Raw genomic sequence first — 17783 nt, 5'->3', positions numbered from 1 at the left:
GTACATTTTAATTCTTGTTAGTATTAGTCATAGCCTCGGTGACTCATCAATCTGGCTCACAAAATAAAAGCAGATTTACCCTTTATAGGGTTTGGCAGTTGGCAGATGATTGTTTCCCCTCTGTGAATCAGACTTTTATTTATTTAGTGTAATCAAGAAGGAACTGTCTGTTTTGTGACCTTCTAGGTTAGTGAAAGGGAACAAAGGATTTCTCTTTATTATTATTATTTTTTGGCATCGTACAGTTAGCAGAACAATGCAAAACTATGATAAAGGATCATACTCTGCTTGGCTGGCTGCTTGGACTGTAGCTGCATGTCACATTATTATTCCAGTTGGTCTGAAGAATTCTTTTACATGAGCAGAAATAATCATTTTATTACAAAGAAAGTAGAATCCATACTCTTTAGAATCAGTCGGGAAAAATTACTCCCTTCCAGCAGATACCTAGATAACCATTTAACATGTAAGGCACTGGAAGTTCCTCGAATAATTTTGCTAAGCTGGACAGAAATAATAAGAGAGTTTTGCAACATGCCTGGCTATTGGACAGAGTACATCCTGCCAGATTACAGACATATTCCATGCAAATGACAGAAAAAAAAAATCAGATGGCAGTCAGGGACTGTGGTGAGCAGCTCAAGGACAGCAATCTGGGTAACAGACCTCAAATACATATAGAGATTGCTCAGTGACAGTGGAGCTGTAAGAAATTATAAAAAGCTAAGAATAACTAACCAGAAATAATTAATGGGTTACTGCTTCTTATCCAGATAAGGAGAAAATGCCATTTGGAAAGTTCACACAGTTCCTAAACTTTGTATTTTGTTTAAAGAAAATGGCTTCACCAGCGTGAAGCACACTAATTCACTCCTTGGTTCTGGCATTCTGTAGGCATTTTGCTGAGACCTGTAAATGATCTGCAATATGTTCAGGGAATGCCGACAAATATTATTAATCGCTACAGCTGCATTTGTTGCATAGTTTTCGAAGCTGGTTATTTCTAAATATTTTTCCCTTCTGCGTTTAGCTAGCGAAAGGTTTCAAATGCAGTGAAAAACCTTGGTGCTCAGTGAAGCTAAGCTAGATTGAACTACGTGGAATGAAACATCACCAATAGTGAAGTAAAAAAGAAAGCGTTTATTTCAAGAATTTTCATTCGTGTCCCCGATGGTAAGCTGCAGTGGGGCTCCATGTCCCGGCGGGGTGGGCCGGCTGCATGCGGGGTGCACCTGCCATGGGGGGGCCACTGGCCTCCCTGGTGGCGGTGTGGGGGCTCTGAACATTGCCCCCACGAGGGGAGGGCTTCTTGTCCTCCTCGCTGCATTTGTCTGCTGCCACACTGTGAAGGTCCTCTGCTGTTTCACTAAGAGCCTTGGTCGAAGAAGAGTACGTTTGGAAGAAAAATTAGAAAACCTCTAGCTCACCAAGCTACACACTTGAAGAGGTACATTGCAGAGTAATCCATGCTTCTTTTAAATCACCACTTTCTGGGATATTTAAAAGGCTTCAACTTTGAGATGGGGAAAAATCTATATTAGGTATAAATAAAGCATGACTGCCTAATCAGTTTACCGGGGATGGAGGCATTACAATGAAAGCTCCCATGAACAATTTCTTTATTAAGCAGATCTTACTAAGATTAGTTTACCAAATTGAGAGTGTTTTCCAGCAAAGAGCATGCTTCACTTAGCAGCGTATGGTCAATGAGTTACATCAAATGGTCAAGGGATACTGCAGGTTATTCTTCATTGGGATCTAAAAGGACAGGATAAACAATCATCTGTGGGGAATGGTTTCAGTGGAAGGTAAGTTAGTGATATCCTGAGATCTCTCTCACCCCTCTATTTTTATCTATTAAGGGAAAGATAAAATGATGGAAACCATGTCTGTTGATCTGAATTCAGAGATGCATCATTTGACCTGAAAGAAGATCGATTCCATTTCTGTTTAAGCCAGTGGGTCTCTGAATAGACTCCAATTCATGCTCAAAGCTATAGTGTTTTTGACTTAAAAGAAGACTTAAAGAAGTGCTTATCTTGAAGAACGTACTTAGAGCACGTCCCCAAATTCTTTACTCTGACCCTGATAATACCATGACACACCACTGGGATCACAATTTTAGTGTGGCTTCACCTGAAATACGCCCAAAGCAAATGTTCTTGAATTTCATAGTGCGAGCTATGAGATAACCTCTTGCAAGTAAAATGATAATGAATACAACTAGACCAAGGAGAAAATTACTTGCAAGACACACAAGTGCGCTTTGTTCTTCCACTTTCTTTTCCTCAGAAGCATAATGCTCCTGAGACTAGCAGCTGTCAACAATATGAGAATAAAAATAATACACAGTATTAGTTGCCTGTTGTGCTAGGCACTGTGTCAAGATACAGTAATTGAAGTTAGTAATATTCATGATTTTGTTATGGCTTTCAAGATTTTTAGTGTTCTTCTTCAAGCCTTTTTTCCCATTTTCTTGTGCTATGTGAGAGTCTCAGCTACAGTTCAATAAAAAAAAAAAATTCTAATTCACATAACTGTGCAGGAAAGCCTTAAGAGTTCAAAACCAGACACAGAATAGAAAGAAGACAGATTTTTTTTCTTTTTTTTCGTGTCACAATTTTAAAGTCAACTTCAAAGTTTATTTGTGCTTACTCTGAATTTGGGGGACTACTAATACTAAGAAAAAAGCAGACCCTCTGCCAGACAAACCATTCTGTCTACATATACAAGATAAGCAAAGAGTGGGGGAAGTAAACTATTGTTAAGAATGTGGAAATTAAGCATAAGGAGATTAAACTGCCAGCACTTTCAACACTTGGTTATGCAGATAAGGTGAGTGCCCAAGAGAGCGCAGAGGCAGCCTGCGGGAGAGCTGGGAACTGACCCTGGCTGCTCCTCGGCAAGGGAGCCAGGCAGCATCAGGGGTAAATGAAGCAGCACTCGCCACTGCAAAAGCTGAATCAGTTGCAAAGCTTAGTGCTTTCTTAATGAGCGTCACTGTGACAAATCTCAATGAACTGCCACGACTGTCCATATTCTTGTCTCTAGGTTAAGGGAGGTAGGTGTGAAACAAAGAAGAGCACGATTATTGTTCTTCACAAAATAGTTCAGCTTGGGAACTGCTTGCCACAGGATGCTGTGAATGCTAAAAGTTTACACAGCATTACGGGGGAACTGGACAAGCCCGCGGGTAAGACAAGCCCATGGGTAAGAAATCAGTAAATATTACCAGATAAAACCAAACCGAAACCAAACCAGACCCAACAACCCACCCGTATTGATCTCAGGAAAATCAGTTTAATTTTATCTGAAAATCACTCAAGGGTGAGAATGCATTTCAGTGAAATATCTTCTGTTTTCCTTGTTCTCACAGTCTTCCTTAGACATTGACTTGTGATCGCTGCTGGAGACAGGATGTTGGTCTAAATGGGTTTTTGATGTGACCTACTACAACTGTCCCGAGGCTATAATGTTACGAGGGACACTTACTGACAACAGCTGAAGATCTAACCCATCAACTGTTGGAAGTTCTCTTAGATGCTACGCGTTTTTTGTGGCTACAAAGTAGTTTCCAGAGACGCCTTTTCCCAGAATCTCTTGGCCCTACACATAAAGCAGTTCTGCATGGTTTTAGCCACTTCAGACTGCCTGTGAGTCACTTGTTGGGATTGCAGCTTATGGAAGCAGTCAAATGCTTCGTTAACAAGGGTAGGCTGCACCCCACTGGAAAATCTTTTTTCCTCAGTATACCCTTGATAGTTCTAAAATCTAAGAAATGAGTTTCTACAAATAAACAACATCTGTGTGTTATCAGTATTATCCATCTTCAGGATGGAACACATTCATCTGGGTAGAGCCTGAAAGCCCTCCCAGGAATTTTTCAAATCCATTTCCTAGGTAAAGCAAACAGATACTTATGCCCAATCCCTACATCCCACACTGACTCCGGCATTCACAAGGAACCCCAGTGGCCTCTCTGGGTCCATACAGGCTAACCGTACTGCGGGACAGTGCATTACCTTTTATAATTAGTACAGTATGATTTTTTGATGAGTATACTTCAATTTTGTCACTTCTTCTTAATGAGAAAATTCAATTTAAATTGACATTCAGGAATGAATTAAAATGTACAAAGGGTCTTAAATGAAAAAGTGTTCAGTATCCATGTAAGCTCAAATCAGATATGTAAATTATCAGATGAGAAATGCAGCTCTTGAAAACAAAGGTGCACCAGTAGATTTATTTCAAAAACATACATTTCTGTTGTGTGATTAAAAGAAAGACCTGGAGCTGCTGTAAATAGTTTGGAAGCAAAATAAACCACACTGTAATCATATATTAAGAAGAAATATGTGTTAATTTCAATGACTTGTAGAAATATAGTACAAATTTGTGAAAAAAATCATCACAATTTTATTACAAATGAAAACTTTATTTCAAATATTGCCATGTTTAGGGAAAACACAAGAAAGAAAAGGTAGGTTGCACTTCAATTTTCATTCTTAATTCAACAGAGGGAAGTCTATGATTAAAAAAAAGCTGGAGGATACAAATCAATTGCTTTCCTGAAGCCTTTTTACTCAGGTAGGAGTTACTTTTCCTAGTATGAATTCACACACTAACCATGTGTGAATTATTCCTTCAGCAGACTGACTTGTGGATTCACACAATTTAATCAAACTGTGGCTCAAACTTACACTGTAACACAATTATTTGCCAGCTAAAAAAGAGAACTGTAGTAAATGGGAAAATCTTACCTTTCCCCCCCCCAAATCCACTGGTGAAAGAGTCAGTAGTTCTTCAGGTTCCCATTTCTAATTCCCTGTGCCTTCTTGACTGCAAGATGTTACTGGCTTTCAGTTAACTGGTAGTGACTGCACCAAGTGCACTCGTAGACGGTTGCATATGCAAAGTAAAATGGGTTTATAGAAAGTCACCCATGAAGGCTGGTTAAGCTGCCTGTTTGACTGCATGTTTGCAATGGGCTAGGACCATGTGCACAACCAGTCACTGCGATTTGACTGACAGGCAATGAAGATGTGCTAACTTCTGCTTGTGGGAACACATCAGTAAAGTGCCTTATCCAGTACTTCACCACATTAAAAAATATATTGTGTCAAGGTTGTGATAAAAGTTTTATTTTATTGATACTACATGTAAATTAAAAATGTAGCCATGTACTAAGCGAAATTTTACATCTTCTATCCATGTTTCACTCATCTTAGTTTCTTATGATTAAGATTTCTGTGTCTTCCTTCCAGTACCAAGTGTACTTCCAGAGAAAAAGACATTAGATATTATCATTTTTTTTAGGATTTTTATTAACATTCAGAGGATCTCAGGACCACACAAGGAGGTCTTTGGCAAATGTCAAATACAGAGTTTTTCACAATGCTGGGTGGCTGCCTTTTTGACAATCTTTAGCTTCAGTTATGATCAACTGGTTGCGAAAACACTTTAGTATGTAAGAACTGAAATGCTGTGATTTTCTGTCTCAACAAGTTATTAATTCATTTTTAGCTGAGACTCCATGTCTAGATAAGAGCTCCACTCCTAACATGTAGCTACCTCTCCCTGCCTGAATTTTTTCCATCAAAGAACTAGGTATAAATTTACCTTCTTTTTTATCACTGTGGGTGTGACAGCAATCTGCAGATTCAGTAAAAGATAGGAAGAAAAGAAATTATTCCTCTCTGGCAATTTGGTGGCCAAGTGATTTCACTCCTTGTGTAATATTAAAAAAAAAAAGAGGTTGCTAGTATTTATTTTCTCTTTCTGCTTACATGTGATAACAGAGAGATGCAGGCCTCAAATTTGTATTTAAATTATATCAACATTTTGAGGTGATAAGGTTTAATGTTTTAAATGTAATCTGTAAAATGCGTGGATTAAATGTGAAATCAGTACAAATTCTGCAGAAATGAACAGATAATTAACCTGAATTACTTTGACTTTCTGAAAGTCAGGTGTCTAGTCCAAGCTAAAGAGCTACCATCAAGAGAGAGTGAGAAGGAGAGGAACGTGTGGGTACAATTCAGTCCGTTCAGAAATAAATGTCTAAAATAGAATCACCCTCTGGAGATGCTTACCTCCTTTTGTTAGTAACAGGCTGAGCTTTGACGATTAGCTTCAGTTTGTCACCTTACTTTTAAACGGCTAAAATTAGGTGACATGAACCTTATCTAGCCATTATCTATTTCCACCCAATACAGCAAAGCATTTAATAGCAAGCTTATACTTCAATGTATGACAAGTGCCATAAATCTTTCTAAGTGTTCTGCTGGAGCAGGTCCAGAGTGCTCATCAGTTTGCAGCATCAAACACTGTATCTTTAATGGTGTTTAGCACTTGAAATTCCTATCAATATCATTGCACTAATGTGCAGTTACAGCTTCAAAATGTGAAGGCCAGACTTGAAAGGATTTGTTTATCACTTGTCCATGCTGCTGTCTTTACCAGAGGGAAGTGAAGGTGTAGAAAAAGAGCTTGCACATCTCACATCTGGCTGAATACTGAGCATCTGAAAGTTATTTATTTTCATTGGGGATCTTCTTAAAAAGGCAGGAATATTTAGAGCACAGACACTGAAGTGGGAATAGATCTCACATACAATTATTAAATTTACTTAATGACCTACTAAGCTTACTTTAGGAGTCTACTGTAGGTGCAATTCGGGACATACAAGTTTAGGAATCCAGATTTCCTTTACAGTCCACGGAAAGAGGCACTCAGGGGCCAGTGGGAACATCAGAGCTAGCTGCCCGTAATCTCCAGTGTTACCCATTTTGCTATTTAATTGCAACATTAATGCCTGGTTGTTTCCTGGCAAGGTATAAAGTACACATGGAAAAATAAGATACTGCAAGAACATAGAGCACCTTTTTGAGCCCATTTAACTCCCCTGTAAACTGGCAAGCAAACCCTGCTTTCACTGAAGCCTTGTGTCTAAGCAGCACAAAAGTGTTTTTCACACAGTATTTACCATATTTTACAGTAGTATTTCACAGCAATCTAGATAAGTGGCCTGCATAAACTGTGTTGCAGTTTAAGAGGCTAAACTCTATTTGTGTACATATCACAAAGATAAAATAGAAGCGACTTAACAATGTTATGCCTTGGCTTTGAATGTGGTGAGTATAGCACGTTGTCATCCTGCCAAAACAAACATGTTGAATTTGTGACAAATTTCCAGAAAAATAGATTTTGACTCACTTAGCCACCCAGTTTAGTTTCCAAAATGAACTGAAAGAGTAAAATACTTCTCTCGCCTACATTACTGTTGTTTTAGGCCAAGGAGAGGATTGGCTTAAGCGGCTCTGCTCTGACTTTCATTATACTGTTTGACTTATTACAAACCTAGTCAAAACAAAGGAAAGAAAACACTTCAGATTTTGAAGACTATTACATACTGACTTATTTACAGCCTATATAAAACAGGACTTTGCATTTGCTTCTCCAACTCCAGTTGCCACAAGAGGTGTTTGGCAGTGCTGCTCATCCAAGATGACTCACGTTTTTTGTGAGGCTCCACTGCAAATAGCTTCATTCTGAGAAAAGTCTTGTCTAAGACAGTGGCCTAAATCTTTACTCTCCCACCCGTGGCAGGAAATGAAATATCTGCTTAAGTTGGCAGATGTTGACTGGTCAGTGTGCTAGTGAAGTGCATCAGCAAAAAGGAAATTTCATGTGGGATGGACCAATTTCTACACTTGTATCGCTTCCTTACACAAAGGGGAAGGGAAATTACCACCTTGATCTATTTGTTGATGTAAAGCATTGTTTATTAGTTTAAAGAAGAGACCTTATCCTGACATGCTTATTAAGGTAAAATGTGGATGTCAGTATTTCTGATAACCCTCAGACTTGCCAGTTTTACAGACCACTCCGGTATTGAGAGCTGAACTCTGAAATCAAACAGATGTCTAACAAACAGCCACCTCCACCTTTTTGAATGAAAGAGTGGGAGCAAAGGAGACTTGCTGCAGTTATCTGCAGGACCCTTCCACCATCTTAGGTATGGCATTAGTAGCAAAAATGTAATAAAGGACATGTCAAAGAGGACCTGTTTGTGATATACTGTTCTTAAAGAGCCCTGCATACAGCTCTGGCCTTGCAGAGGTGCACAAGATGGTGCACAAGAGAGAAAGAAGTTCTTGCTGTGGTAGGAGGGTTACAGTCCAGTCTCAAAAATGAAATTCAGTGGTTTGGATTTTCACATCCCTTATGACACCAGAGCCATCAGACACCAGCATCCCATAAATCTGAGCCTTTGAATCTGGGTGAAACATACATCTTTAGATGTTTGCTTCCATGCTTACATATCAGAACAGATGATATAAAGTATGACCTCAGAAGCTGGCAGAAAAGTTCAGAGATTTCCTGTTCACTAGCCCATCATCTGTATGTGATTGTGCTGACATTGCTGAGGGGCTATAAAGTCAATCTAATGTCAGGTCATGTCTAGGCTGCTAAATGAAAAAGACCAGAGGCAGAAGTAAAGCACATGTCTCCTCCTCATCCACACTGTTCAACAGTTTTTTCCTTGCTCTGTTTTGGCCATCTTCTAATAGCTCCTTCTAAGTCAAGACCTAGTGCAGTCTGGCGGACTAAGAGACAGTTCATTTTGGGAACCCAAAAGCAACATTTTCCAAAGGAAACCACTTTTGGCTTCTTCCCAACAGTTTTCTACTATTATTCACCAGAGTTTGCATCATCACTTATCTCCAAATGGTCTCATGCTACTTTTCCAGGCATACAGTAGCCATGCCTCAATGTCATGCTCTAAGTAAGCTGCTGCACAGTCCTGATAGTAAGAACATCTAGCAAGCTTTGTTTTAACACAAGAGAAACTGTCAGCTGCACGCAGATGTTCTGGACAATGGACTTTTTGGCCTTTTGTGCTTAGTAAAGCAAATTCTTCCCCCACAACTTTTTCTGATTTAAGCCCAAAAGAAAGAAGTCCCTCCTAAACCTGAGAATTGTCAGGCAGTTAAATTGGCTGCAGACTGGTACGTGTGTCCAGCTGGCCAGGTCTCATTTCTGTGTCTCCCCTTCTGACAGTTGTTCTTGTAGGGGTCAGTATTAGCAACAGCAGAGGTGATGGCATTGGCTTGGTGTAAAAGAGCCGTGCTTAAACAAAAATTATACCTTCATATTTCTTGTCCATTTTATGTGGAGAATCCTGTGAAAATAATTAGCTAGATTAGATATTACTCAGATCTACCGTTGCTTCATTTATGGATGACAGTCCTATCCCTATGAATGTAAAGTGAAGGATATGGGGTAGCTAATGGGGTGGGGCTTTGACATTCCTCAGAGGCTTCTAATTCCTGTCCTGTTACAGGAGTCTCTAGGGGACCCTTCCCACAGAGCTCCCGCTTCCTATTGCCTCCACTAATGGGACTGAGACCTGTGTACCACCACGTATGATGAATGCTGGCAGGCTTCTTCGAAATGGGAGTCTTAAATTCCACATCCTATTCCATTCCCACAGACTTCTGTCAGTGGGAACCTGTTCTTATCAATTTGAAAGATGAAGGACTTGCAGATACAACCTTTTCCTGCACTAACAAGGTCTCCCACCCCATAGATGTTCTCTGAATGATTAGCAGTAGTAGTGCTGCCATAACAAACAATACTTAGAATCAGGCAATCTTAATGAGATCATTTTAGATTACTTTGGATTAAAGGATGTTGAGGGTTTTTTTAAATTTTATTTTATTTTATTTTATTTTTTATTTATTTAAAATGTTGTCTTAAGGTAAGTAAATAAATAGCTGGAGTTAACTCAGTGTACAAGTTCAATTGGCTGAACTAAGTAGTGACAGTTACCTGCAGTAACAGCATCAGGGTATTTCTGAAATACAAGAAACTGCACCTTGAGCCAAGATTCAGAGCATGGGAGCTGAGAGGCAGGATACAACGAGAGCCTCAAGGCCCATGTGTAAAGGCCAGGTAATGCTAGCCCAGAAACCCTCAATACTGAGTTTGGTGAATCTGGAATGTTGAGAACGCAGGCAGTCACCTGGAGTAGAACATTTACAACCTTCCACCTTCAAGTTATTTTAAAGTTATTAATTGCCTCCAGAAGATTCCAGAAGCATTAGTGCTGCCATCCTCATTTAAAAAATGAGACCACAGAATTAGAAAAGGTAATGGCTTTCTATAAGTGGTTAGCAGTGAAAGGAAGAAAAGCCAGCCCCAAAATGATACCTCAGGAGTTCTGGTCCTACATGAACATGGTTAATTTTGTAACTACCGCTGAAAGTAAGTGTGGTATTATTATCTTTCCCAGAAGTGCATTACTGTAATTTGAATGAAACTAATTAATTAACAAACTGATTAACTAACATAAGCATGCTTGAAATTCAGAATTTCCTATCCTCTGTGGACTTCACACTTTATACCACAAAGTTGCTTTTCTGACGTAATCAAAGCTTGCAAAAATGTCACTGAATTTGACCCTACAATTTTGTTTTTCCCTCTACATCTTCCACCATAAGTAGTTTCCAGTAAAAAAATAGTATTATTTCCTCCAAACCACTCACAATACAGCCGATACTGCACCTTTTCTTGCTAAGTAGAAACAAATCCTCAGTTTAGGATATCAAATTTGGGTCAGGTTTGGATGCAGCACAGCCCCGTCCTGCTCTGGAACAGCGTGTGCCTTCCAAGTCTGGCCAGATGCACGTTGTACAACTGCGCCTGAAGGCAAGTGGCAGCGGTTTACATTAAGAGCAGAAATGGGCTTGGGACAGTGAGTTCAACAAGCATGAGAATAATGCTTCTTTCTTTAGCCATCTCCAGGCTCCACCCCATTTCTCAAAATTGCTGAACTACTTACAAATGTTTAAGAGAACCTCTGTGTTATTAGAAGAATGTTTACACTGCCATGCATTTCAGATGCAGGCAAAGCTATACAATCAAGGCCCTCCCCAAAGACAAGAGCTGCGCTGTATTATCAAAATATGTACTGGTTCTACTCTCCACTACCATACAAGGCAGCTCTGCATTCCTGCTGGTAACCTTTTATTACCTCGTAAGTTTTCCAGATCACTGCCAGATTTCTTGAACTTCATGGAATGATTACAGGCTTCATAAATATAAACCTCAAATTCTGTTTGGCAGTTTTGTATGGGAGTGCCAGAATGAAGAAAATAAAAAGTGTTTTGGAAAAGACTATTGAGACCATTTGTGCGTGGTAACAGCTGCAGTTATACAGTTTACAGTTTCAATAAACTTCACCAGTTAGAGTGAACTAAGCCTCAAAAGATCACCGAGATGTTGCTATTACACCCATCTTACATAGGGTGTAAGCTGAGGAACAGAATGCCCAAGGAATTTAGACAATGTCCTGCTGCATTCAGCAGAGGACTGGAATTAGATGTCAGATGTTTCTGCTTTGCAGTCATAGTCTGCAGTCAACTAAACTATGCTGACTCCTTATGCCTTTAGACAGGAAGAAAGTATCACATAAAAAGGATTCCAAACAGCTTATATTGATACTCTCAATGCATTATGATTAAATTAGAACAGGCCAAGAGTCCATTTGTTTGCTGTAAATAAGAAATTTGTAGAGGAATATTCAGTTTTAGAGACAATTCCCCCAACATATTAGAAAAAAAAGAAAAAAAAAGAAAGAAGCGATGGAATAGATGCAAGTCCACAAAAGCACCCTGAAAAGCTTCTGAATGCATATCATATAGAGAGTTTTTGAATTGAAAAACGTGCATTGAATTCCTGGAATGAGAGACATGCTGTTTGTATTCTGCCCACAATGTTCTGGCTTCCTAGTCTGGAAGGTCATTAAAATGTTTTCTAAGAACTGATGAACTGTTTACTGATTTTATTCTTACTGATTATTCCTGATTTGTCCTGAATACACTTTCAAAGTTATTCATTAAAAATGCCTCCCGGGTTGTTTCAACTGGAACTTTAAGCTATCTTGTTGTTTTTTTCCATATTTTCTTTGATGAAGATCTGTGTCCAGCTGAGACAAGTTAAGCCCCAATAGCTTCCATTGAGTCAAATTCCTACACAATCTAACTCTTTTCTTTGCACCTTGAGGCCACATAAAGGTGTCAGTACCTAAAACTTAGCTGTCAGAACGTGTCATTTTTAGGTCCAGAATTTGAAATGCGGAAAAGATTAGTGCCAAAATAACCAGCATGCTGAACAGAGAGTCACCCCATCAAAACACACCAGTAGGAAATGCTGAAAATGCTGAACACGGATTTTTCAGCCTGTTCTGAAGCTTACTAGTGTCAGATAGAAATGGGTGCAGACCACACTAAAGTGCTAGTTAAGGTACTTTTGGAAAGACTCTTCAGACTGAGTCATGTGTGGATGCATTTTCCATGTAGGGGGTGTGTGTGAGAGAGAGACAGAGAAACAGAGGAGACTCTTCTCCTGTAACCTCAGCCAAACTTGGCAGAGGGATGGAGATCTAACACATATTAAGTTCCTACATGTTTTGGGAAACTTGCAAAACAAGTTTTGTCTGTTAATGCTGAGCCTCTGCTGAGCCTCAGCCTCTAAAAGACAAGAGAAATTTCACATGGACAAATGAGATCTAATGAATTCCCTAACCATGGGAAATGCTTTAGTCAGAGTTTATGTATTAAACAGCAGAAAAACCTCAGACTGGAGTTCTCGCCTGTATGGAGTCTCTGCTGCCTAGTAAAATGCAGATGAGGATAGAAGTCATAAATACATTTATAAGTATGGTTTCCCAATTAGATTCTCTGAAGTCTGTAAGGGATAAAATCCTGCTGCAACTTAATATAATACAATTAGATTGTCTATTAATCACAAAACCACTGGGAGCTAAGCTGCTTTGGTTTACGTACTCGGGAATGCTTGTTCCCAGTCCCAGGATCCAGCTGCATCTCTTTACTGGGGGCATTGGGCTTAATTAGGGAAGACACAATGGAGCAATGATCTCAGCTAGAGGGAGAAATAGCACCTGGTGGGTACCTTTGTGTGATGTGCAATACTGCAAACCAGAGCAGGCCATGAGATACAAAGAACTAAATAGCACCCGTTGTTGGAATAAGCAGGTTGGTGACTATAACTTGGCTGGACACGGCCCTGAGTAACTTGATATACCCTCGAAGTTTGCCCTGCTTTCAGCAGGGGACTGGACTAGATGACCCCCAGAGGTCTCCTCAGCTTCAATCTTTCCGTGATGTTATGAGCCCTCAAACCCTGAATTCACAGTTGAAAGAAAGGTAATTGTTTTGCTGTTATTTTGCTTAACTGTTACCAGTGCATGAACATTTGGCCTGGATGCCCTTAGCTTTTGGAAAATTTAAGTGGACATTAGTGTCCTGCTTGTTTGGGAACATAGAGATCGACTCAGACTTTTCCAAATGCCTTCTTGCTATCCCTGTGTTTCACTCCGGATCTGATTCCTCAGAGTCAGATCTGCTTCCTAGGAAGTGTCATAAAGTTAGACAGCAGACTTCAGCATAGAACATCAGCTCATTATCACACAAAAAACATTTTGCTTTTTTTATTTAAATGGGGCACATCTATTAATCAACGTACAGGCATAATTAATTAGATTTTAGATATGTTGCAAGCATGCTGCATTAGGAGCGTGGATTACTGCTGAAGAACAACCTTTCCTCACCATGTGTCCTCTTGACGTCCTCTTCTCCTCGTCTCACAACTCTGATTATTGCAGGCTGTTCCCTAAGCTCATGGTCTGTTTTCTAGCCATAGCAATTAAACAGCGTCATCAACTTTCCTTGTTTAGAGCAATTGCCCTTTGCCACTTTAAGTTTTCTACCTTTTCATAGTAAGTCAAAATTATTCCAGAGTGCCTCTGTGATTCAGCATTATCTCCCCTGGCTTATTTCACTTTTTTTCCCCCTTTTCCCACTCTATTTATGTTCATCCTAAAATATCTCCCCTGTGCCTCCTCCTCCTATCCAAATTCATGATCCTGCTGTTTTCCACTCCCGCAGAGCCTCCTGGACTTACAGCCCCCTCCTCAGCTTATTCCTTTCTTAAAACCTTCAGAACATCCCTTCTCTTTCAGTTCAAAACTTCTTTTTTTCTGCTGAGTATTTCCCAGGGTCTCGCCTTGTGGGTGCAGCACGTGTGCTGAGCGTAGCACAGACGGCATCTGCTGGGTAACTGAAGAACATCATGTGGGTGCTCTGAATATTTCAGTTGCTGCGAACAGAAAAATCAAGTCTTGATTCATGTAAACAACGAATCCAGGGCAACCAATAAACACTCCGGATATTTTATTGTGGTGCCACATTTTTTTAACAAGTGAAAAGTTAACAAATACATGAAGCTTGACTAGTTTCTCATAAACTGGGTGCAAAAGTTTTCTACAACAATGCTAGGCTTGAAGCCAAATCTGAACAATGCTGGGCTTAATCTGTAGCAGAAACATCCTCTTATTTGGGTCATTTTTCACTTGTTTAGGGGGGAGGCAATGGGGGAAGCTCTGATCTGTTACGTTTTGTTGTGATTGCTCATAGCAACCACAAAACTCAGCATTGCTGCTCTGGTGGTGGCACAGCGAAGCAGGTACTGCCTAGGTGCTTGCCAGAGTGCAAGGTAAAAAATATCTGGCTCAATATTTGTGATTTAAGCAGTGAACACAGGGTGGCAATCTACAATCTGAGCCTAGTCCTGGCTTGGATGGTTTTGGATTTTTGTTCCCTAAAGCTCCTTTATCCATCGTTTTGTTAATAAAGACATTGAAAGAATGAACATGTTATTTTCAGTACTTCTTTGACTGAATTTTTTTCCCTCCACTTCTCCTGGATTGTTGATGATCTTTAGATGATTTGTTTTCCATTTAACACCTACTTCTGGGACCTCTTTGGCAGTACACTTAATTTTATGAAGTACCATTCTTAAGCCTTATACTTAATTAATAAACTCAGTTTACTTATTTACTGAAGGATTGAGCAAAGGCAGACTCAGAAGGTCCTGGGCTATAGACTTTTTTGGCCTTAGTACTTTGAAACAATAAGGTAGTAGATGCAATACGTGAACGTGGATGCTCGGTTACAACCTTTGTAAGTGTAGAGAGTCTCCAGCTTTATACCATTAGCAAGCAGCTATCTGCAAGACAAAAATTGCCGAATCTAGTTCTGTGTGATCCGACTCACTGCTGACTGCTAATGACACAGCGATACAATTTTGACAGCGTATTTCAGCTAACATCAGGTATTGGCTGCCTCGTGTAGTTTAGGTTGACTACGACGTTCTTAATTGCCATGGCCTACCTCCAACAGTTGGCGTGAAGAATGCCTGCCTGGAGGTGACACTACAGCTTGATGGTTGGGACGTTCTCCCAGAAGGTGTGAGGCAGAATTTGCTAAACTTGGTAGAGGTTGTGGAACCAAGAGTTAGCATCCTGCCACCTCTACCTCACCAGTTCTTCTGCGAACTGATGGTCTAGAGTTTCCAAGCACCTCAAGTTAGTCCTGAATGTAAATAGTTTTGTGCTAATGGTCATTACTTCAACAAAGCCAGATAATTTTGCTTCACACCATCAGCTGTGTTCTGCAACACTCAAAACCTAGGATTCTTCAGGAAAATGGGAAGTTGCTGTGTTGATGGCTCATTAGCATGTATTTTAAGAGACACAGACGTTAGATTTCCAGAGGTAAAACATACATATAAAAAGCTGCTTAAAGTATGTTTTTCTTTTCTTTCTAGCATATGTATAACCATAAGTTTGAGATGCAATCCTAATCTCAATAAAAGTTACAGGTTATTCCTACCGTGTATAAATATCTCTTACTAATTCAAAGATGCATTTATTTAGCTTCGTTCTTTTAAAGTTTTTGCAAAGCCGTTGCCAGCCTGGACTTTACAGACCTGCAGGATAACTCTTTCTTCAATAAAAGGCAATATTAAATTCTGACTAATGATAGTAGCGGTCTCATGAAATCCAAAGCTAACTATGCCCGTATGCTAAAGTGTCCCCCAAAAAAACATCCTGTATGGAACTGACTTGGCCTTGACTTTACTTCTTCCCAGAGAAAGGAAATGTTTTGCCTGGAGTTCACATAAAACAAGTTTTTGTAGCAGTAAGTCATGAAAAAAAATAAAGAAAACCTTGTTCTTTGTACCATAAGAGCTACAATGGCATTACCACTTTTTCTTCCTCCAGACTGTAAAGACTCCAATTAATACACTAATATTTGGAATGACATATACAAGTAAGTTTTACTATATGAAGTGATTAAAAAAAGATAAAACCTAAGAAGTGTGCTAAAAGCCTGTCATGTGCGTAAACATCCGTATCTCCTGAAAAGCAGCAGGACTTATGCATGTTTAGAGTGCCACAGACCTTCTTTGCTCTCCAGGCATGGAAGAGGCTGTGTTGCAACGCCTGTACAGTGGGCCTCCTGGGCGCCTGAGCTCTGCAGTCAACCAACAGGTAATACCTAGATGCTCCAGCCAAGGTTATCAACAGGTTAAAAGTGAAGCAGGATTTACCAATAATCTCAACAGCACTGCACCTTGTCTGTAATCTTTGGGCACTAGGCAAATTTCAAAATTTCAGGGAGTGTCAGAAGCATAAGTGGACAGAAACCTGGTAATTTTAAGGGTTCTTTGAAAAGGCTGACTGCTACTGCCATATCAAAAAGAAAAATCAAATTCCCAGATGTCCCAGTTAGGTCAGTGACAGGATAGTCTCTTTGGTGCCCTCAGCTGCACCTTTGGTGCTTAAGCTGCACCCCACTTTTGTTTCAACCCTATAGTTAAGTTGTTCTACTGTATAACCCTACTTGTTCTTCACAGTCAGTTGCTAAAAACACAATTTACTCTAAAACCCTCGAACTTTGAGTCATAACAACCTACATTGTCACAGTAGCCATGTAAAATGCAACCAGAACATAAAGCTAAGACAGGCAGAAAGTTACATCCCGAAGGTAAGTTTGGGCTTTTCCTTCTCACACATGCTGATAGTGACAAGGCCAAACTTGTCTTCTGCTGTGAATCTTTGTCTTCGTTTGGTGCTTTACATGTGAAGAGTTAAAATCAAATATGTCACTCTGGCAGTGGCATGATAAACAGAGCTGGCTAAGTGCCTCTTCAGGCTGTTTCTTACAGCCAATTAACTATTTCTGAAAAGAAGAGTACGTTGTTATAACGAGTGCTTATAAGGCTTTCTTACCAACAAAGTTCTACTCTTAAGCATAGAACTTCAACTTTCATACTTTGAGTTCAAAATTTCATCTGCAAAGTATGTACTTTTGTTACTGAAATATGCAAAAGCTTCCAGCTTCTATTCTTAGCTTACTAAGATAAATAGATCCAAAGGGACCTCCATGATAAAATAGCCAAAAATACAAGAGGAAAAACACCCCAACACTTAACTGCCAATGTTTTTATTATGGCAGTGACAGAATGAAATCTCCTTAATGCTTGTTTTCAAGCTCCAGTACGCTGACATATCTTTCAGTTAATACAAAAAGCGTTATCTTCAGGAACATAAATTCCTTCCCAGCTCATTACAAGAACTGTTTAGCACTCCTAATCATCTCCTGATCTATTGCATAGTCACACAGCAGTATCTTTGTCTTCCCTCCGTATCATCTACACATTACACTTGACCTTCCTATGACATGATCCTTTCCAATTACTGCATGGACATAGATTAAACTTTGGCTACCCCATAGCAGAAACATCTAGATGCATCAGGTTCCAGGGGAAGAGAGCCAGAAGGGATCAAGCAGGCAAGGGAAGATTCTCCAGAAGAGAGCTAGCTAAAGACAGCAAGCCAACATGCTTCAGAA

Source organism: Gymnogyps californianus, chromosome 1, assembly GCF_018139145.2.
Source record: "Gymnogyps californianus isolate 813 chromosome 1, ASM1813914v2, whole genome shotgun sequence".
Taxonomy (NCBI): Eukaryota; Metazoa; Chordata; class Aves; order Accipitriformes; family Cathartidae; genus Gymnogyps; species Gymnogyps californianus.
Note: the sequence above shows the minus strand (reverse complement) of the source record.